A 23,189-nucleotide genomic window follows, 5' to 3' on the forward strand; every position below is an offset into this window, starting at 1 on the left:
TACTTATAAAGCATTATAGACCAATTCAGTGCTCCGGTCTAAAATTCAATCTCTTTATCAGAATGTTCAAACTTTACATACAAACGATAGGGCACTTGGCAGGTATTTGAGGAAATGAAATCACTTTACTTTCTCATTCATGGTTAGGAAGTAATAGCTGACCAAAGTCACGCCCCCCACCCCATATTTATAAAGCATTATAGACCAATTCAGTGCTCCGGTCTAAAATTCAATCTCTTTATCAGAATGTTCAAACTTTACATTCAAACGATAGGGCACTTGGCGGGTATTTGAGGAAATGAAATCACTTTACTTTCTCATTCATGGTTAGGGAGTAATAGCTGACCAAAGTTACGCCCCCACCCCATACTTATAAAGCATTATAGACCAATTCAGTGCTCCGGTCTAAAATTCAATCTCTTTATCAGAATGTTCAAACTTTACATTCAAACGATAGGGCACTTGGCGAGTATTTGAGGAAATGAAATCACTGTACTTTCTCATTCATGGTTAGGAAGTAATAGCTGACCAAAGTTACGCCCCCCACCCCATACTTATAAAGCATTATAGACCAATTCAGTGCTCCGGTCTAAAATTCAATCTCTTTATCAGAATGTTCAAACTTTACATTCAAACGATAGGGCACTTGGCGGGTATTTGAGGAAATGAAATCACTTTACTTTCTCATTCATGGTTAGGGAGTAATAGCTGACCAAAGTTACGCCCCCACCCCATACTTATAAAGCATTATAGACCAATTCAGTGCTCCGGTCTAAAATTCAATCTCTTTATCAGAATGTTCAAACTTTACATTCAAACGATAGGGCACTTGGCGGGTATTTGAGGAAATGAAATCACTGTACTTTCTCATTCATGGTTAGGAAGTAATAGCTGACCAAAGTTACGCCCCCCACCCCATACTTATAAAGCATTATAGACCAATTCAGTGCTCCGGTCTAAAATTCAATCTCTTTATCAGAATGTTCAAACTTTACATTCAAACGATAGGGCACTTGGCGGGTATTTGAGGAAATGAAATCACTTTACTTTCTCATTCATGGTTAGGGAGTAATAGCTGACCAAAGTTACGCCCCTACCCCATACTTATAAAGCATTATAGACCAATTCAGTGCTCCGGTCTAAAATTCAATCTCTTTATCAGAATGTTCAAACGTTATATTTAAACGATAGGGCACTTGGCGGGTATTTGAGGAAATGAAATCACTCTACTTTCTCATTCATGGTTAGGAAGTAATAGCTGTCCAAAGTTACGCCCCCATGCCATACTTATAAAGCATTATAGACCAATTCAGTGCTCCGGTCTAAAATTCAATCTCTTTATCAGAATGTTCAAACTTTACATTCAAACGATAGGGCACTTGGCGGGTATTTGAGGAAATGAAATCACTTTACTTTCTCATTCATGGTTAGGGAGTAATAGCTGACCAAAGTTACGCCCCCACCCCATACTTATAAAGCATTATAGACCAATTCAGTGCTCCGGTCTAAAATTCAATCTCTTTATAAGAATGTTCAAACTTTACATTCAAACGATAGGGCACTTGGCGGGTATTTGAGGAAATGAAATCACTCTACTTTCTCATTCATGGTTAGGGAGTAATAGCTGACCAAAGTTACGCCCCCCACTCCATACTTATAAAGCATTATAGACCAATTCAGTGCTCCGGTCTAAAATTCAATCTCTTTATCAGAATGTTCAAACTTTACATTCAAACGATAGGGCACTTGGCGGGTATTTGAGGAAATGAAATCACTTTACCTTCTCATTCATGGTTTGGGAGTAATAGCTGACCAAAGTTACGCCCCCCACCCCATACTTATAAAGCATTATAGACCAATTCAGCGCTCCGGTCTAAAATTCAATCTCTTTATCAGAATGTTCAAACTTTACATTCAAACGATAGGGCACTTGGCGGGTATTTGAGGAAATGAAATCACTTTACTTTCTCATTCATGGTTAGGGAGTAATAGCTGACCAAAGTTATGACCCCCACCCCATACTTATAAAGCATTATAGACCAATTCAGTGCTCCGGTCTAAAATTCAATCTCTTTATCAGAATGTTCAAACTTTACATTCAAACGATAGGGCACTTGGCGGGTATTTGAGGAAATGAAATCACTTTACTTTCTCATTCATGGTTAGGAAGTAATAGCTGACCAAAGTTACGCCCCCCACCCCATACTTATAAAGCATTATAGACCAATTCAGTGCTCCGGTCTAAAATTCAATCTCTTTATCAGAATGTTCAAACTTTACATTCAAACGATAGGGCACTTGGCGGGTATTTGAGGAAATGAAATCACTGTACTTTCTCATTCATGGTTAGGAAGTAATAGCTGACCAAAGTTACGCCCCCCACCCCATACTTATAAAGCATTATAGACCAATTCAGTGCTCCGGTCTAAAATTCAATCTCTTTATCAGAATGTTCAAACTTTACATTCAAACGATAGGGCACTTGGCGGGTATTTGAGGAAATGAAATCACTTTACTTTCTCATTCATGGTTAGGGAGTAATAGCTGACCAAAGTTACGCCCCTACCCCATACTTATAAAGCATTATAGACCAATTCAGTGCTCCGGTCTAAAATTCAATCTCTTTATCAGAATGTTCAAACGTTATATTCAAACGATAGGGCACTTGGCGGGTATTTGAGGAAATGAAATCACTCTACTTTCTTATTCATGGTTAGGAAGTAATAGCTGTCCAAAGTTACGCCCCCACCCCATACTTATAAAGCATTATAGACCAATTCAGTGCTCCGGTCTAAAATTCAATCTCTTTATCAGAATGTTCAAACGTTATATTCAAACGATAGGGCACTTGGCGGGTATTTGAGGAAATGAAATCACTCTACTTTCTCATTCATGGTTAGGAAGTAATAGCTGTCCAAAGTTACGCCCCCCACCCGATATTTATAAAGCATTATAGACCAATTCAGTGCTCCGGTCTAAAATTCAATCTCTTTATAAGAATGTTCAAACTTTACATTCAAACGATAGGGCACTTGGCGGGTATTTGAGGAAATGAAATCACTTTACTTTCTCATTCATGGTTAGGGAGTAATAGCTGACCAAAGTTACGCCCCTACCCCATACTTATAAAGCATTATAGACCAATTCAGTGCTCCGGTCTAAAATTCAATCTCTTTATCAGAATGTTCAAACGTTATATTCAAACGATAGGGCACTTGGCGGGTATTTGAGGAAATGAAATCACTCTACTTTCTTATTCATGGTTAGGAAGTAATAGCTGTCCAAAGTTACGCCCCCACCCCATACTTATAAAGCATTATAGACCAATTCAGTGCTCCGGTCTAAAATTCAATCTCTTTATCAGAATGTTCAAACGTTATATTCAAACGATAGGGCACTTGGCGGGTATTTGAGGAAATGAAATCACTCTACTTTCTCATTCATGGTTAGGAAGTAATAGCTGTCCAAAGTTACGCCCCCACCCCATACTTATAAAGCATTATAGACCAATTCAGTGCTCCGGTCTAAAATTCAATCTCTTTATAAGAATGTTCAAACTTTACATTCAAACGATAGGGCACTTGGCGGGTATTTGAGGAAATGAAATCACTTTACTTTCTCATTCATGGTTAGGGAGTAATAGCTGACCAAAGTTATGACCCCCACCCCATACTTATAAAGCATTATAGACCAATTCAGTGCTCCGGTCTAAAATTCAATCTCTTTATCAGAATGTTCAAACGTTATATTCAAACGATAGGGCACTTGGCGGGTATTTGAGGAAATGAAATCACTCTACTTTCTTATTCATGGTTAGGAAGTAATAGCTGTCCAAAGTTACGCCCCCACCCCATACTTATAAAGCATTATAGACCAATTCAGTGCTCCGGTCTAAAATTCAATCTCTTATCCAGAATGAACAAACGTTATATTCAAACGATAGGGCACTTGGCGGGTATTTGAGGAAATGAAATCACTCTACTTTCTCATTCATGGTTAGGAAGTAATAGCTGTCCAAAGTTACGCCCCCACCCCATACTTATAAAGCATTATAGACCAATTCAGTGCTCCGGTCTAAAATTCAATCTCTTTATCAGAATGTTCAAACTTTACATTCAAACGATAGGGCACTTGGCGGGTATTTGAGGAAATGAAATCACTTTACTTTCTCATTCATGGTTAGGGAGTAATAGCTGACCAAAGTTATGACCCCCACCCCATACTTATAAAGCATTATAGACCAATTCAGTGCTCCGGTCTAAAATTCAATCTCTTTATCAGAATGTTCAAACTTTACATTCAAACGATAGGGCACTTGGCGGGTATTTGAGGAAATGAAATCACTTTACTTTCTCATTCATGGTTAGGAAGTAATAGCTGACCAAAGTTACGCCCCCCACCCCATACTTATAAAGCATTATAGACCAATTCAGTGCTCCGGTCTAAAATTCAATCTCTTTATCAGAATGTTCAAACTTTACATTCAAACGATAGGGCACTTGGCGGGTATTTGAGGAAATGAAATCACTGTACTTTCTCATTCATGGTTAGGAAGTAATAGCTGACCAAAGTTACGCCCCCCACCCCATACTTATAAAGCATTATAGACCAATTCAGTGCTCCGGTCTAAAATTCAATCTCTTTATCAGAATGTTCAAACTTTACATTCAAACGATAGGGCACTTGGCGGGTATTTGAGGAAATGAAATCACTTTACTTTCTCATTCATGGTTAGGGAGTAATAGCTGACCAAAGTTACGCCCCTACCCCATACTTATAAAGCATTACAGACCTATTCAGTGCTCCGGTCTAAAATTCAATCTCTTTATCAGAATGTTCAAACGTTATATTCAAACGATAGGGCACTTGGCGGGTATTTGAGGAAATGAAATCACTCTACTTTCTTATTCATGGTTAGGAAGTAATAGCTGTCCAAAGTTACGCCCCCACCCCATACTTATAAAGCATTATAGACCAATTCAGTGCTCCGGTCTAAAATTCAATCTCTTTATCAGAATGTTCAAACGTTATATTCAAACGATAGGGCACTTGGCGGGTATTTGAGGAAATGAAATCACTCTACTTTCTCATTCATGGTTAGGAAGTAATAGCTGTCCAAAGTTACGCCCCCACCCCATACTTATAAAGCATTATAGACCAATTCAGTGCTCCGGTCTAAAATTCAATCTCTTTATAAGAATGTTCAAACTTTACATTCAAACGATAGGGCACTTGGCGGGTATTTGAGGAAATAAAATCACTTTACTTTCTCATTCATGGTTAGGAAGTAATAGCTGACCAAAGTTACGCCCCCCACCCCATACTTATAAAGCATTATAGACCAATTCAGTGCTCCGGTCTAAAATTCAATCTCTTTATCAGAATGTTCAAACTTTACATTCAAACGATAGGGCACTTGGCGGGTATTTGAGGAAATAAAATCACTTTACTTTCTCATTCATGGTTAGGGAGTAATAGCTGACCAAACTTACGCCCCCCACCTCATACTTATAAAGCATTATAGACCAATTCAGTGCTCCGGTCTAAAATTCAATCTCTTTATCAGAATGTTCAAACTTTACATTCAAACGATAGGGCACTTGGCGGGTATTTGAGGAAATGAAATCACTTTACTTTCTCATTCATGGTTGGGAAGTAATAGCTGACCAAAGTTACGCCCCCCGCCACATACTTATTAAGCATTATAGACCAATTCAGTGCTCCGGTCTAAAATTCAATCTCTTTATCAGAATGTTCAAACTTTACATTCAAACGATAGGGCACTTGGCGGGTATTAGAGGAAATGAAATCACTTTACCTTCTCATTCATGGTTAGGGAGTAATAGCTGACCAAAGTTACGCCCCACGGTGGTCTGTCACTAGGGTATTCTTTCCCGTTGCTACGCGCGTTCGACAAGTCATCGGGTTACCCGGGGCAACGTTTTGGTTAACGGCAAAGCATTTATAAATAAACAAAATAGTAGGGACGGGAAAATTTTGTAAAAATTAAACGAAATTAACGATTTTGCAAACTTTGAATGTCGTCAATTTGCGCTGAATGGCTGATTTTTTTATATTTTGCTCCCAAACACAATTATTTTCAGGTTTTAGGGAGACCGTTTTTCCAGGCACACATCGCAAAGGCCTGGATTTAAATGTCAATGAATATCTCTTATCTTCATATTTTTCGGCGACCAGGAACAAAACAAAACTTTGTGTTTTTGGGATTTTTTAATTTCTTATTCTAAGTATTGTGAATATCGACAAATCTGTGAAAAAATGGCATTTTTTGACATTTTTCGCACTCATTCACCCATAATTCAAAATCAAGGACATTTTTCAAAAATCCCAAAAACACAAACCTCGGGAAAACCGTAACGGTCATTTTGAATCGTTAATGAGGTAAGGTGGACGTTTCTTGGAGCCGTACCTTTACGATGTTTGAACGCATGTCATGCCGCACGGATAGGGGGAGGGGGTAATTAACACCGCCGTAAACAATTCTTCTAATATTCAATGTCACAAAAAACGACGCCAGTTGCTTCGTTACATGTTAGATGTCCACAACAAAGTGTCAGCATGGATATACGCTCCAGAAAACAGGTAATATTTGCGACACACGTAGTTTTTTTCTTGAAGCGGGGAAAGGGCCCCAGCCGCGCAGATTTACAGTAAGAACTTCCAATGGCCGCAGGTGACCCCGAATCGAACGCGCGCTCGGATTCGATTACGTCATTTCGAACATCGTGGAACAGCGTTCGATTTCGGCTGGACATGGGAGTTTCTGAGCATGAATTTGACCACCGTGCCCCCCACTCCATACTTATAAAGCATTATAGACCAATTCAGTGCTCCGGTCTAAAATTCAATCTCTTTATCAGAATGTTCAAACTTTACATTCAAACGATAGGGCACTTGGCGGGTATTTGAGGAAATGAAATCACTTTACTTTCTCATTCATGGTTAGGAAGTAATAGCTGACCAAAGTTACGCCCCCCACCCCATACTTATAAAGCATTATAGACCAATTCAGTGCTCCGGTCTAAAATTCAATCTCTTTATCAGAATGTTCAAACTTTACATACAAACGATAGGGCACTTGGCAGGTATTTGAGGAAATGAAATCACTTTACTTTCTCATTCATGGTTAGGAAGTAATAGCTGACCAAAGTTACGCCCCCCACCCCATACTTATAAAGCATTATAGACCAATTCAGTGCTCCGGTCTAAAATTCAATCTCTTTATCAGAATGTTCAAACTTTACATACAAACGATAGGGCACTTGGCAGGTATTTGAGGAAATGAAATCACTTTACTTTCTCATTCATGGTTAGGAAGTAATAGCTGACCAAAGTTACGCCCCCCACCCCATATTTATAAAGTATTATAGACCAATTCAGTGCTCCGGTCTAAAATTCAATCTCTTTATCAGAATGTTCAAACTTTACATTCAAACGATAGGGCACTTGGCGGGTATTTGAGGAAATGAAATCACTTTACTTTCTCATTCATGGTTAGGGAGTAATAGCTGACCAAAGTTACGCCCCCACCCCATACTTATAAAGCATTATAGACCAATTCAGTGCTCCGGTCTAAAATTCAATCTCTTTATCAGAATGTTCAAACTTTACATTCAAACGATAGGGCACTTGGCGGGTATTTGAGGAAATGAAATCACTGTACTTTCTCATTCATGGTTAGGAAGTAATAGCTGACCAAAGTTACGCCCCCCACCCCATACTTATAAAGCATTATAGACCAATTCAGTGCTCCGGTCTAAAATTCAATCTCTTTATCAGAATGTTCAAACTTTACATTCAAACGATAGGGCACTTGGCGGGTATTTGAGGAAATGAAATCACTTTACTTTCTCATTCATGGTTAGGGAGTAATAGCTGACCAAAGTTACGCCCCTACCCCATACTTATAAAGCATTATAGACCAATTCAGTGCTCCGGTCTAAAATTCAATCTCTTTATCAGAATGTTCAAACTTTATATTCAAACGATAGGGCACTTGGTGGGTATTTGAGGAAATGAAATCACTCTACTTTCTCATTCATGGTTAGGAAGTAATAGCTGTCCAAAGTTACGCCCCCACCCCATACTTATAAGGCATCATACACCAATTCAGTGCTCCGGTCTAAAATTCAATCTCTTTATCAGAATGTTCAAACTTTACATTCAAACGATAGGGCACTTGGCGGGTATTTGAGGAAATAAAATCACTTTACTTTCTCATTCATGGTTAGGGAGTAATAGCTGACCAAAGTTACGCCCCCACCCCATACTTATAAAGCATTATAGACCAATTCAGTGCTCCGGTCTAAAATTCAATCTCTTTATCAGAATGTTCAAACTTTACATTCAAACGATAGGGCACTTGGCGGGTATTTGAGGAAATGAAATCACTTTACTTTCTCATTCATGGTTAGGAAGTAATAGCTGACCAAAGTTACGCCCCCCACCCCATACTTATAAAGCATTATAGACAAATTTAGTGCTCCGGTCTAAAATTCAATCTCTTTATCAGAATGTTCAAACTTAACATTCAAACGATAGGGCACTTGGCGGGTATTTGAGGAAATGAAATCACTTTACTTTCTCATTCATGGTTAGGAAGTAATAGCTGACCAAAGTTACACCCCCCACCCCATACTTATAAAGCATTATAGACCAATTCAGTGCTCCGGTCTAAAATTCAATCTCTTTATCAGAATGTTCAAACTTTACATTCAAACGATAGGGCACTTGGCGGGTATTTGAGGAAATGAAATCACTTTACTTTCTCATTCATGGTTAGGGAGTAATAGCTGACCAAAGTTACGCCCCCCACCCCATACTTAGAAAGCATTATGGACCAATTCAGTGCTCCGGTCTAAAATTCAATCTCTTTATCAGAATGTTCAAACTTTACATACAAACGATAGGGCACTTGGCAGGTATTTGAGGAAATGAAATCACTTTACTTTCTCATTCATGGTTAGGAAGTAATAGCTGACCAAAGTTACGCCCCCCACCCCATACTTATAAAGCATTATAGACCAATTGCTCCGGTCTAAAATTCAATCTCTTTATCAGAATGTTCAAACTTTACATTCAAACGATAGGGCACTTGGCGGGTATTTGAGGAAATGAAATCACTTTACTTTCTCATTCATGGTTAGGGAGTAATAGCTGACCAAAGTTACGCCCCCCACCCCATACTTATAAAGCATTATAGACAAATTTAGTGCTCCGGTCTAAAATTCAATCTCTTTATCAGAATGTTCAAACTTTACATTCAAACGATAGGGCACTTGGCGGGTATTTGAGGAAATGAAATCACTTTACTTTCTCATTCATGGTTAGGAAGTAATAGCTGACCAAAGTTACGCCCCCCACCCCATACTTATAAAGCATTATAGACCAATTCAGTGCTCCGGTCTAAAATTCAATCTCTTTATCAGAATGTTCAAACTTTACATACAAACGATAGGGCACTTGGCAGGTATTTGAGGAAATGAAATCACTTTACTTTCTCATTCATGGTTAGGAAGTAATAGCTGACCAAAGTTACGCCCCCCACCCCATATTTATAAAGCATTATAGACCAATTCAGTGCTCCGGTCTAAAATTCAATCTCTTTATCAGAATGTTCAAACTTTACATTCAAACGATAGGGCACTTGGCGGGTATTTGAGGAAATGAAATCACTTTACTTTCTCATTCATGGTTAGGAAGTAATAGCTGACCAAAGTTACGCCCCCCACCCCATATTTATAAAGCATTATAGACCAATTCAGTGCTCCGGTCTAAAATTCAATCTCTTTATCAGAATGTTCAAACTTTACATTCAAACGATAGGGCACTCGGCGGGTATTTGAAGAAATAAAATCACTTTACTTTCTCATTCATGGTTAGGGAGTAATAGCTGACCAAAGTTATGACCCCCACCCCATACTTATAAAGCATTATAGACCAATTCAGTGCTCCGGTCTAAAATTCAATCTCTTTATCAGAATGTTCAAACTTTACATTCAAACGATAGGGCACTTGGCGGGTATTTGAGGAAATGAAATCACTTTACTTTCTCATTCATGGTTAGGAAGTAATAGCTGACCAAAGTTACGCCCCCCACCCCATACTTATAAAGCATTATAGACCAATTCAGTGCTCCGGTCTAAAATTCAATCTCTTTATCAGAATGTTCAAACTTTACATTCAAACGATAGGGCACTTGGCGGGGATTTGAGGAAATGAAATCACTCTACTTTCTCATTCATGGTTAGGAAGTAATAGCTGACCAAAGTTACGCCCCCCACCCCATACTTATAAAGCATTATAGACCAATTCAGTGCTCCGGTCTAAAATTCAATCTCTTTATCAGAATGTTCAAACTTTACATACAAACGATAGGGCACTTGGCAGGTATTTGAGGAAATGAAATCACTTTACTTTCTCATTCATGGTTAGGAAGTAATAGCTGACCAAAGTTACGCCCCCCACCCCATACTTATAAAGCATTATAGACCAATTCAGTGCTCCGGTCTAAAATTCAATCTCTTTATCAGAATGTTCAAACTTTACATACAAACGATAGGGCACTTGGCAGGTATTTGAGGAAATGAAATCACTTTACTTTCTCATTCATGGTTAGGAAGTAATAGCTGACCAAAGTTACGCCCCCCACCCCATATTTATAAAGCATTATAGACCAATTCAGTGCTCCGGTCTAAAATTCAATCTCTTTATCAGAATGTTCAAACTTTACATTCAAACGATAGGGCACTCGGCGGGTATTTGAGGAAATAAAATCACTTTACTTTCTCATTCATGGTTAGGGAGTAATAGCTGACCAAAGTTATGACCCCCACCCCATACTTATAAAGCATTATAGACCAATTCAGTGCTCCGGTCTAAAATTCAATCTCTTTATCAGAATGTTCAAACTTTACATTCAAACGATAGGGCACTTGGCGGGTATTTGAGGAAATGAAATCACTTTACTTTCTCATTCATGGTTAGGAAGTAATAGCTGACCAAAGTTACGCCCCCCACCCCATACTTATAAAGCATTATAGACCAATTCAGTGCTCCGGTCTAAAATTCAATCTCTTTATCAGAATGTTCAAACTTTACATACAAACGATAGGGCACTTGGCGGGTATTTGAGGAAATGAAATCACTGTACTTTCTCATTCATGGTTAGGAAGTAATAGCTGACCAAAGTTACGCCCCCCACCCCATACTTATAAAGCATTATAGACCAATTCAGTGCTCCGGTCTAAAATTCAATCTCTTTATCAGAATGTTCAAACTTTACATTCAAACGATAGGGCACTTGGCGGGTATTTGAGGAAATGAAATCACTTTACTTTCTCATTCATGGTTAGGGAGTAATAGCTGACCAAAGTTACGCCCCCCACCCCATATTTATAAAGTATTATAGACCAATTCAGTGCTCCGGTCTAAAATTCAATCTCTTTATCAGAATGTTCAAACGTTATATTCAAACGATAGGGCACTTGGCGGGTATTTGAGGAAATGAAATCACTCTACTTTCTTATTCATGGTTAGGAAGTAATAGCTGTCCAAAGTTACGCCCCCACCCCATACTTATAAAGCATTATAGACCAATTCAGTGCTCCGGTCTAAAATTCAATCTCTTTATCAGAATGTTCAAACGTTATATTCAAACGATAGGGCACTTGGCGGGTATTTGAGGAAATGAAATCACTCTACTTTCTCATTCATGGTTAGGAAGTAATAGCTGTCCAAAGTTACGCCCCCACCCCATACTTATAAAGCATTATAGACCAATTCAGTGCTCCGGTCTAAAATTCAATCTCTTTATAAGAATGTTCAAACTTTACATTCAAACGATAGGGCACTTGGCGGGTATTTGAGGAAATAAAATCACTTTACTTTCTCATTCATGGTTAGGAAGTAATAGCTGACCAAAGTTACGCCCCCCATCCCATACTTATAAAGCATTATAGACCAATTCAGTGCTCCGGTCTAAAATTCAATCTCTTTATCAGAATGTTCAAACTTTACATTCAAACGATAGGGCACTTGGCGGGTATTAGAGGAAATGAAATCACTTTACCTTCTCATTCATGGTTAGGGAGTAATAGCTGACCAAAGTTACGCCCCCCACTCCATACTTATAAAGCATTATAGACCAATTCAGTGCTCCGGTCTAAAATTCAATCTCTTTATCAGAATGTTCAAACTTTACATTCAAACGATAGGGCACTTGGCGGGTATTTGAGGAAATGAAATCACTTTACTTTCTCATTCATGGTTAGGAAGTAATAGCTGACCAAAGTTACGCCCCCCACCCCATACTTATAAAGCATTATAGACCAATTCAGTGCTCCGGTCTAAAATTCAATCTCTTTATCAGAATGTTCAAACTTTACATACAAACGATAGGGCACTTGGCAGGTATTTGAGGAAATGAAATCACTTTACTTTCTCATTCATGGTTAGGAAGTAATAGCTGACCAAAGTTACGCCCCCCACCCCATACTTATAAAGCATTATAGACCAATTCAGTGCTCCGGTCTAAAATTCAATCTCTTTATCAGAATGTTCAAACTTTACATACAAACGATAGGGCACTTGGCAGGTATTTGAGGAAATGAAATCACTTTACTTTCTCATTCATGGTTAGGAAGTAATAGCTGACCAAAGTTACGCCCCCCACCCCATATTTATAAAGCATTATAGACCAATTCAGTGCTCCGGTCTAAAATTCAATCTCTTTATCAGAATGTTCAAACTTTACATTCAAACGATAGGGCACTTGGCGGGTATTTGAGGAAATGAAATCACTTTACTTTCTCATTCATGGTTAGGGAGTAATAGCTGACCAAAGTTACGCCCCCACCCCATACTTATAAAGCATTATAGACCAATTCAGTGCTCCGGTCTAAAATTCAATCTCTTTATCAGAATGTTCAAACTTTACATTCAAACGATAGGGCACTTGGCGGGTATTTGAGGAAATGAAATCACTTTACTTTCTCATTCATGGTTAGGAAGTAATAGCTGACCAAAGTTACGCCCCCCACCCCATACTTATAAAGCATTATAGACCAATTCAGTGCTCCGGTCTAAAATTCAATCTCTTTATCAGAATGTTCAAACTTTACATTCAAACGATAGGGCACTTGGCGGGTATTTGAGGAAATGAAATCACTTTACTTTCTCATTCATGGTTAGGGAGTAATAGCTGACCAAAGTTACGCCCCCCACCCCATACTTATAAAGCATTATAGACCAATTCAGTGCTCCGGTCTAAAATTCAATCTCTTTATCAGAATGTTCAAACTTTATATTCAAACGATAGGGCACTTGGTGGGTATTTGAGGAAATGAAATCACTCTACTTTCTCATTCATGGTTAGGAAGTAATAGCTGTCTAAAGTTACGCCCCCACCCCATACTTATAAAGCATCATACACCAATTCAGTGCTCTGGTCTAAAATTCAATCTCTTTATCAGAATGTTCAAACTTTACATTCAAACGATAGGGCACTTGGCGGGTATTTGAGGAAATAAAATCACTTTACTTTCTCATTCATGGTTAGGGAGTAATAGCTGACCAAAGTTACGCCCCCACCCCATACTTATAAAGCATTATAGACCAATTCAGTGCTCCGGTCTAAAATTCAATCTCTTTATCAGAATGTTCAAACTTTACATTCAAACGATAGGGCACTTGGCAGGTATTTGAGGAAATGAAATCACTTTACTTTCTCATTCATGGTTAGGAAGTAATAGCTGACCAAAGTTACGCCCCCCACCCCATACTTATAAAGCATTATAGACCAATTGCTCCGGTCTAAAATTCAATCTCTTTATCAGAATGTTCAAACTTTACATTCAAACGATAGGGCACTTGGCGGGTATTTGAGGAAATAAAATCACTTTACTTTCTCATTCATGGTTAGGGAGTAATAGCTGACCAAAGTTACGCCCCCCACCCCATACTTATAAAGCATTATAGACAAATTTAGTGCTCCGGTCTAAAATTCAATCTCTTTATCAGAATGTTCAAACTTTACATTCAAACGATAGGGCACTTGGCGGGTATTTGAGGAAATGAAATCACTTTACTTTCTCATTCATGGTTAGGAAGTAATAGCTGACCAAAGTTACGCCCCCCACCCCATACTTATAAAGCATTATAGACCAATTCAGTGCTCCGGTCTAAAATTCAATCTCTTTATCAGAATGTTCAAACTTTACATACAAACGATAGGGCACTTGGCAGGTATTTGAGGAAATGAAATCACTTTACTTTCTCATTCATGGTTAGGAAGTAATAGCTGACCAAAGTTACGCCCCCCACCCCATATTTATAAAGCATTATAGACCAATTCAGTGCTCCGGTCTAAAATTCAATCTCTTTATCAGAATGTTCAAACTTTACATTCAAACGATAGGGCACTTGGCGGGTATTTGAGGAAATGAAATCACTTTACTTTCTCATTCATGGTTAGGGAGTAATAGCTGACCAAAGTTACGCCCCCACCCCATACTTAGAAAGCATTATAGACCAATTCAGTGCTCCGGTCTAAAATTCAATCTCTTTATCAGAATGTTCAAACTTTACATTCAAACGATAGGGCACTTGGCGGGTATTTGAGGAAATGAAATCACTTTACTTTCTCATTCATGGTTAGGAAGTAATAGCTGACCAAAGTTACGCCCCCCACCCCATACTTATAAAGCATTATAGACCAATTCAGTGCTCCGGTCTAAAATTCAATCTCTTTATCAGAATGTTCAAACTTTACATACAAACGATAGGGCACTTGGCAGGTATTTGAGGAAATGAAATCACTTTACTTTCTCATTCATGGTTAGGAAGTAATAGCTGACCAAAGTTACGCCCCCCACCCCATACTTATAAAGCATTATAGACCAATTCAGTGCTCCGGTCTAAAATTCAATCTCTTTATCAGAATGTTCAAACTTTACATACAAACGATAGGGCACTTGGCAGGTATTTGAGGAAATGAAATCACTTTACTTTCTCATTCATGGTTAGGAAGTAATAGCTGACCAAAGTTACGCCCCCCACCCCATATTTATAAAGCATTATAGACCAATTCAGTGCTCCGGTCTAAAATTCAATCTCTTTATCAGAATGTTCAAACTTTACATTCAAACGATAGGGCACTTGGCGGGTATTTGAGGAAATGAAATCACTTTACTTTCTCATTCATGGTTAGGGAGTAATAGCTGACCAAAGTTACGCCCCCACCCCATACTTAGAAAGCATTATAGACCAATTCAGTGCTCCGGTCTAAAATTCAATCTCTTTATCAGAATGTTCAAACTTTACATTCAAACGATAGGGCACTTGGCGGGTATTTGAGGAAATGAAATCACTGTACTTTCTCATTCATGGTTAGGAAGTAATAGCTGACCAAAGTTACGCCCCCACCCCATACTTATAAAGCATTATAGACCAATTCAGTGCTCCGGTCTAAAATTCAATCTCTTTATCAGAATGTTCAAACTTTACATTCAAACGATAGGGCACTTGGCGGGTATTTGAGGAAATGAAATCACTTTACTTTCTCATTCATGGTTAGGGAGTAATAGCTGACCAAAGTTACGCCCCCTACCCCATACTTATAAAGCATTATAGACCAATTCAGTGCTCCGGTCTAAAATTCAATCTCTTTATCAGAATGTTCAAACTTTATATTCAAACGATAGGGCACTTGGTGGGTATTTGAGGAAATGAAATCACTCTACTTTCTCATTCATGGTTAGGAAGTAATAGCTGTCCAAAGTTACGCCCCCACCCCATACTCATAAAGCATCATACACCAATTCAGTGCTCCGGTCTAAAATTCAATCTCTTTATCAGAATGTTCAAACTTTACATTCAAACGATAGGGCACTTGGCGGGTATTTGAGGAAATAAAATCACTTTACTTTCTCATTCATGGTTAGGGAGTAATAGCTGACCAAAGTTACGCCCCCACCCCATACTTATAAGGCATCATACACCAATTCAGTGCTCCGGTCTAAAATTCAATCTCTTTATCAGAATGTTCAAACTTTACATTCAAACGATAGGGCACTTGGCGGGTATTTGAGGAAATGAAATCACTTTACTTTCTCATTCATGGTTAGGAAGTAATAGCTGACCAAAGTTACGCCCCCCACCCCATACTTATAAAGCATTATAGACAAATTTAGTGCTCCGGTCTAAAATTCAATCTCTTTATCAGAATGTTCAAACTTTACATTCAAACGATAGGGCACTTGGCGGGTATTTGAGGAAATGAAATCACTTTACTTTCTCATTCATGGTTAGGAAGTAATAGCTGACCAAAGTTACACCCCCCACCCCATACTTATAAAGCATTATAGACCAATTCAGTGCTCCGGTCTAAAATTCAATCTCTTTATCAGAATGTTCAAACTTTACATTCAAACGATAGGGCACTTGGCGGGTATTTGAGGAAATGAAATCACTTTACTTTCTCATTCATGGTTAGGGAGTAATAGCTGACCAAAGTTACGCCCCCACCCCATACTTATAAAGCATTATAGACCAATTCAGTGCTCCGGTCTAAAATTCAATCTCTTTATCAGAATGTTCAAACTTTACATTCAAACGATAGGGCACTTGGCGGGTATTTCAGGAAATGAAATCACTTTACTTTCTCATTCATGGTTAGGGAGTAATAGCTGACCAAAGTTACGCCCCCCACCCCATACTTATAAAGCATTATAGACCAATTGCTCCGGTCTAAAATTCAATCTCTTTATCAGAATGTTCAAACTTTACATTCAAACGATAGGGCACTTGGCGGGTATTTGAGGAAATGAAATCACTTTACTTTCTCATTCATGGTTAGGGAGTAATAGCTGACCAAAGTTACGCCCCCCACCCCATACTTATAAAGCATTATAGACAAATTTAGTGCTCCGGTCTAAAATTCAATCTCTTTATCAGAATGTTCAAACTTTACATTCAAACGATAGGGCACTTGGCGGGTATTTGAGGAAATGAAATCACTTTACTTTCTCATTCATGGTTAGGAAGTAATAGCTGACCAAAGTTACGCCCCTACCCCATACTTATAAAGCATTATAGACCAATTCAGTGCTCCGGTCTAAAATTCAATCTCTTTATCAGAATGTTCAAACTTTATATTCAAACGATAGGGCACTTGGTGGGTATTTGAGGAAATGAAATCACTCTACTTTCTCATTCATGGTTAGGAAGTAATAGCTGTCCAAAGTTACGCCCCCACCCCATACTTATAAAACATCATACACCAATTCAGTGCTCCGGTCTAAAATTCAATCTCTTTATCAGAATGTTCAAACTTTACATTCAAACGATAGGGCACTTGGCGGGTATTTGAGGAAATAAAATCACTTTACTTTCTCATTCATGGTTAGGGAGTAATAGCTGACCAAAGTTACGCCCCCACCCCATACTTATAAAGCATTATAGACCAATTCAGTGCTCCGGTCTAAAATTCAATCTCTTTATCAGAATGTTCAAACTTTACATTCAAACGATAGGGCACTTGGCGGGTATTTGAGGAAATGAAATCACTTTACTTTCTCATTCATGGTTAGGAAGTAATAGCTGACCAAAGTTACGCCCCCCACCCCATACTTATAAAGCATTATAGACAAATTTAGTGCTCCGGTCTAAAATTCAATCTCTTTATCAGAATGTTCAAACTTTACATTCAAACGATAGGGCACTTGGCGGGTATTTGAGGAAATGAAATCACTTTACTTTCTCATTCATGGTTAGGAAGTAATAGCTGACCAAAGTTACGCCCCCCACACCATACTTATAAAGCATTATAGACCAATTCAGTGCTCCGGTCTAAAATTCAATCTCTTTATCAGAATGTTCAAACTTTACATTCAAACGATAGGGCACTTGGCGGGTATTTGAGGAAATGAAATCACTTTACTTTCTCATTCATGGTTAGGGAGTAATAGCTGACCAAAGTTACGCCCCCACCCCATACTTATAAAGCATTATAGACCAATTCAGTGCTCCGGTCTAAAATTCAATCTCTTTATCAGAATGTTCAAACTTTACATTCAAACGATAGGGCACTTGGCGGGTATTTGAGGAAATGAAATCACTTTACTTTCTCATTCATGGTTAGGGAGTAATAGCTGACCAAAGTTACGCCCCCCACCCCATACTTATAAAGCATTATGGACCAATTCAGTGCTCCGGTCTAAAATTCAATCTCTTTATCAGAATGTTCAAACTTTACATACAAACGATAGGGCACTTGGCAGGTATTTGAGGAAATGAAATCACTTTACTTTCTCATTCATGGTTAGGAAGTAATAGCTGACCAAAGTTACGCCCCCCACCCCATACTTATAAAGCATTATAGACCAATTGCTCCGGTCTAAAATTCAATCTCTTTATCAGAATGTTCAAACTTTACATTCAAACGATAGGGCACTTGGCGGGTATTTGAGGAAATGAAATCACTTTACTTTCTCATTCATGGTTAGGGAGTAATAGCTGACCAAAGTTACGCCCCCCACCCCATACTTATAAAGCATTATAGACAAATTTAGTGCTCCGGTCTAAAATTCAATCTCTTTATCAGAATGTTCAAACTTTACATTCAAACGATAGGGCACTTGGCGGGTATTTGAGGAAATGAAATCACTTTACTTTCTCATTCATGGTTAGGAAGTAATAGCTGACCAAAGTTACGCCCCCCACCCCATACTTATAAAGCATTATAGACCAATTCAGTGCTCCGGACTAAAATTCAATCTCTTTATCAGAATGTTCAAACTTTACATTCAAACGATAGGGCACTTGGTGGGTATTTGAGGAAATGAAATCACTTTACTTTCTCATTCATGGTTAGGGAGTAATAGCTGACCAAAGTTACGCCCCCACCCCATACTTAGAAAGCATTATAGACCAATTCAGTGCTCCGGTCTAAAATTCAATCTCTTTATCAGAATGTTCAAACTTTACATTCAAACGATAGGGCACTTGGCGGGTATTTGAGGAAATGAAATCACTTTACTTTCTCATTCATGGTTAGGGAGTAATAGCTGACCAAAGTTACGCCCCCACCCCATACTTATAAAGCATTATAGACCAATTCAGTGCTCCGGTCTAAAATTCAATCTCTTTATCAGAATGTTCAAACTTTACATTCAAACGATAGGGCACTTGGCGGGTATTTGAGGAAATGAAATCACTTTACTTTCTCATTCATGGTTAGGAAGTAATAGCTGACCAAAGTTACGCCCCCCACCCCATACTTATAAAGCATTATAGACCAATTGCTCCGGTCTAAAATTCAATCTCTGTATCAGAATGTTCAAACTTTACATTCAAACGATAGGGCACTTGGCGGGTATTTGAGGAAATGAAATCACTTTACTTTCTCATTCATGGTTAGGAAGTAATAGCTGACCAAAGTTACGCCCCCCACCCCATACTTATAAAGCATTATAGACCAATTCAGTGCTCCGGTCTAAAATTCAATCTCTTTATCAGAATGTTCAAACTTTACATTCAAACGATAGGGCACTTGGCGGGTATTTGAGGAAATGAAATCACTTTACCTTCTACGTGTCTCATTCATGGTTGGGGAGTAATAGCTGACCAAAGTTACGCCCCCCACCCCATACTTATAAAGCATTATAGGCCAATTCAGTGCTCCGGTCTAAAATTCAATCTCTTTATCAGAATGTTCAAACTTTACATTCAAACGATAGGGCACTTGGCGGGTATTTGAAGAAATGAAATCACTTTACTTTCTCATTCATGGTTAGGAAGTAATAGCTGACCAAAGTTACGCCCCCCACCCCATACTTATAAAGCATTATAGACCAATTCAGTGCTCCGGTCTAAAATTCAATCTCTTTATCAGAATGTTCAAACTTTACATTCAAACGATAGGGCACTTGGCGGGTATTTCAGGAAATGAAATCACTTTACTTTCTCATTTATGGTTAGGAAGTAATAGCTGACCAAAGTTACGCCCCCACCCCATACTTATAAAGCATTATAGACCAATTCAGTGCTCCGGTCTAAAATTCAATCTCTTTATCAGAATGTTCAAACTTTACATTCAAACGATAGGGCACTTGGCGGGTATTTCAGGAAATGAAATCACTTTACTTTCTCATTCATGGTTAGGGAGAAATAGCTGACCAAAGTTACGCCCCCCACCCCATACTTATAAAGCATTATAGACCAATTCAGTGCTCCGGTCTAAAATTCAATCTCTTTATCAGAATGTTCAAACTTTACATTCAAACGATAGGGCACTTGGCGGGTATTTGAGGAAATGAAATCACTTTACTTTCTCATTCATGGTTAGGAAGTAATAGCTGACCAAAGTTACACCCCCCACCCCATACTTATAAAGCATTATAGACCAATTCAGTGCTCCGGTCTAAAATTCAATCTCTTTATCAGAATGTTCAAACTTTACATTCAAACGATAGGGCACTTGGCGGGTATTTCAGGAAATGAAATCACTTTACTTTCTCATTCATTGTTAGGAAGTAATAGCTGACCAAAGTTACGCCCCCCACCCCATACTTATAAAGCATTATAGACCAATTCAGTGCTCCGGTCTAAAATTCAATCTCTTTATCAGAATGTTCAAACTTTACATTCAAACGATAGGGCACTTGGCGGGTATTTGAGGAAATGAAATCACTTTACTTTCTCATTCATGGTTAGGAAGTAATAGCTGACCAAAGTTACGCCCCCCACCCCATACTTATAAAGCATTATAGACCAATTCAGTGCTCCGGTCTAAAATTCAATCTCTTTATCAGAATGTTCAAACTTTACATTCAAACGATAGGGCACTTGGCGGGTATTTGAGGAAATGAAATCACTTTACTTTCTCATTCATGGTTAGGGAGTAATAGCTGACCAAAGTTACGCCCCCCACCCCATACTTATAAAGCATTATAGACCAATTCAGTGCTCCGGTCTAAAATTCAATCTCTTTATCAGAATGTTCAAACTTTACATTCAAACGATAGGGCACTTGGCGGGTATTTGAGGAAATGAAATCACTTTACTTTCTCATTCATGGTTAGGGAGTAATAGCTGACCAAAGTTACGCCCCCCACCCCATACTTATAAAGCATTATAGACCAATTCAGTGCTCCGGTCTAAAATTCAATCTCTTTATCAGAATGTTCAAACTTTACATTCAAACGATAGGGCACTTGGCGGGTATTTCAGGAAATGAAATCACTTTACTTTCTCATTCATGGTTAGGAAGTAATAGCTGACCAAAGTTACGCCCCCCACCCCATACTTATAAAGCATTATAGACCAATTCAGTGCTCCGGTCTAAAATTCAATCTCTCTATCAGAATGTTCAAACTTTACATTCAAACGATAGGGCACTTGGCGGGTATTTGAGGAAATGAAATCACTTTACTTTCTCATTCATGGTTAGGGAGTAATAGCTGACCAAAGTTACGCCCCCCACCCCATACTTATAAAGCATTATAGATCAATTCAGTGCTCCGGTCTAAAATTCAATCTCTTTATCAGAATGTTCAAACTTTACATTCAAACGATAGGGCACTTGGCGGGTATTTGAGGAAATGAAATCACTTTACTTTCTCATTCATGGTTAGGAAGTAATAGCTGACCAAAGTTACGCCCCCCGCCCCATACTTATAAAGCATCATAGACCAATTGCTCCGGTCTAAAATTCAATCTCTTTATCAGAATGTTCAAACTTTACATTCAAACGATAGGGCACTTGGCGGGTATTTGAGGAAATGAAATCACTTTACTTTCTCATTCATGGTTAGGGAGTAATAGCTGACCAAAGTTACGCCCCCCCACCCCATACTCATAATGCATTATAGACCAATTCAGTGCTCCGGTCTAAAATTCAATCTCTTTATCAGAATGTTCAAACTTTACATTCAAACGATAGGGCACTTGGCGGGTATTTGAGGAAATGAAATCACTTTACTTTCTCATTCATGGTTAGGGAGTAATAGCTGACCAAAGTTACGCCCCCCACCCCATACTTATAAAGCATTATAGACCAATTCAGTGCCCCGGTCTAAAATTCAATCTCTTTATCAGAATGTTCAAACTTTACATTCAAACGATAGGGCACTTGGCGGGTATTTGAGGAAATGAAATCACTTTACTTTCTCATTCATGGTTAGGAAGTAATAGCTGACCAAAGTTACGCCCCCCACCCCATACTTATAAAGCATTATAGACCAATTCAGTGCTCCGGTCTAAAATTCAATCTCTTTATCAGAATGTTCCAACTTTACATTCAAACGATAGGGCACTTGGCGGGTATTTCAGGAAATGAAATCACTTTACTTTCTCATTCATGGTTAGGAAGTAATAGCTGACCAAAGTTACGCCCCCCACCCCATACTTATAAAGCATTATAGACCAATTCAGTGCTCCGGTCTAAAATTCAATCTCTTTATCAGAATGTTCAAACTTTACATTCAAATGATAGGGCACTTGGCGGGTATTTCAGGAAATGAAATCACTTTACTTTCTCATTCATGGTTAGGGAGTAATAGCTGACCATGTACCAAAGTTAGTTACGCCCCCCACCCCATACTTATAAAGCATTATAGACCAATTCAGTGCTCCGGTCTAAAATTCAATCTCTTTATCAGAATGTTCAAACTTTACATTCAAACGATAGGGCACTTGGTGGGTATTTGAGGAAATGAAATCACTTTACTTTCTCATTCATGGTTAGGAAGTAATATCTTTCACTGTTTCACTGGTAGTGGTAGCTCATCATCTATCAGCCTGTAGTAGCTACCTGAAACGTCTGACCGTTTCCAAATCTATCAAGTTGCTTGAGTAATTATAACTGTTACATTTCGTAGATACAGCGTATATAGACTGTTAAAGTTTAGTTAAAATCCTCCCACCATAAGGTGTATAGGGCGGTGCACATCCCCGTATCATAGCCCTGCCCTGGGCCACACTGTGGTGCAATCGCTGTAACTGGGGCCTAGTCCACTGGCAGTAGAGGGTGTTTAACTTTCATACTGTTTCAGAAGTATGTACCATGTAGTCTTTAGTATGACTCAATGCGCCTCTTGTCCAGAGGTGTCCTACCCGAGAACGAACTCGGGCCTTCTGGTTCCAAGTAATTTGAACCAGATGTGGTAAGT

General features: G+C 38.7%; 1 protein-coding gene across 2 annotated transcripts in view; it reads right to left on the reverse strand.

The window, feature by feature from the left end:
- Positions 1–23,189, reverse strand: part of LOC136442495 (14-3-3-like protein) — a 50,254-nt gene that overhangs the window by 25,637 nt on the left and 1,428 nt on the right. The window lies entirely within an intron of this gene.

The sequence above is a fragment of the Branchiostoma lanceolatum genome, chromosome 9 (assembly GCF_035083965.1).
Source record: "Branchiostoma lanceolatum isolate klBraLanc5 chromosome 9, klBraLanc5.hap2, whole genome shotgun sequence".
Lineage (NCBI taxonomy): Eukaryota > Metazoa > Chordata > Leptocardii > Amphioxiformes > Branchiostomatidae > Branchiostoma > Branchiostoma lanceolatum.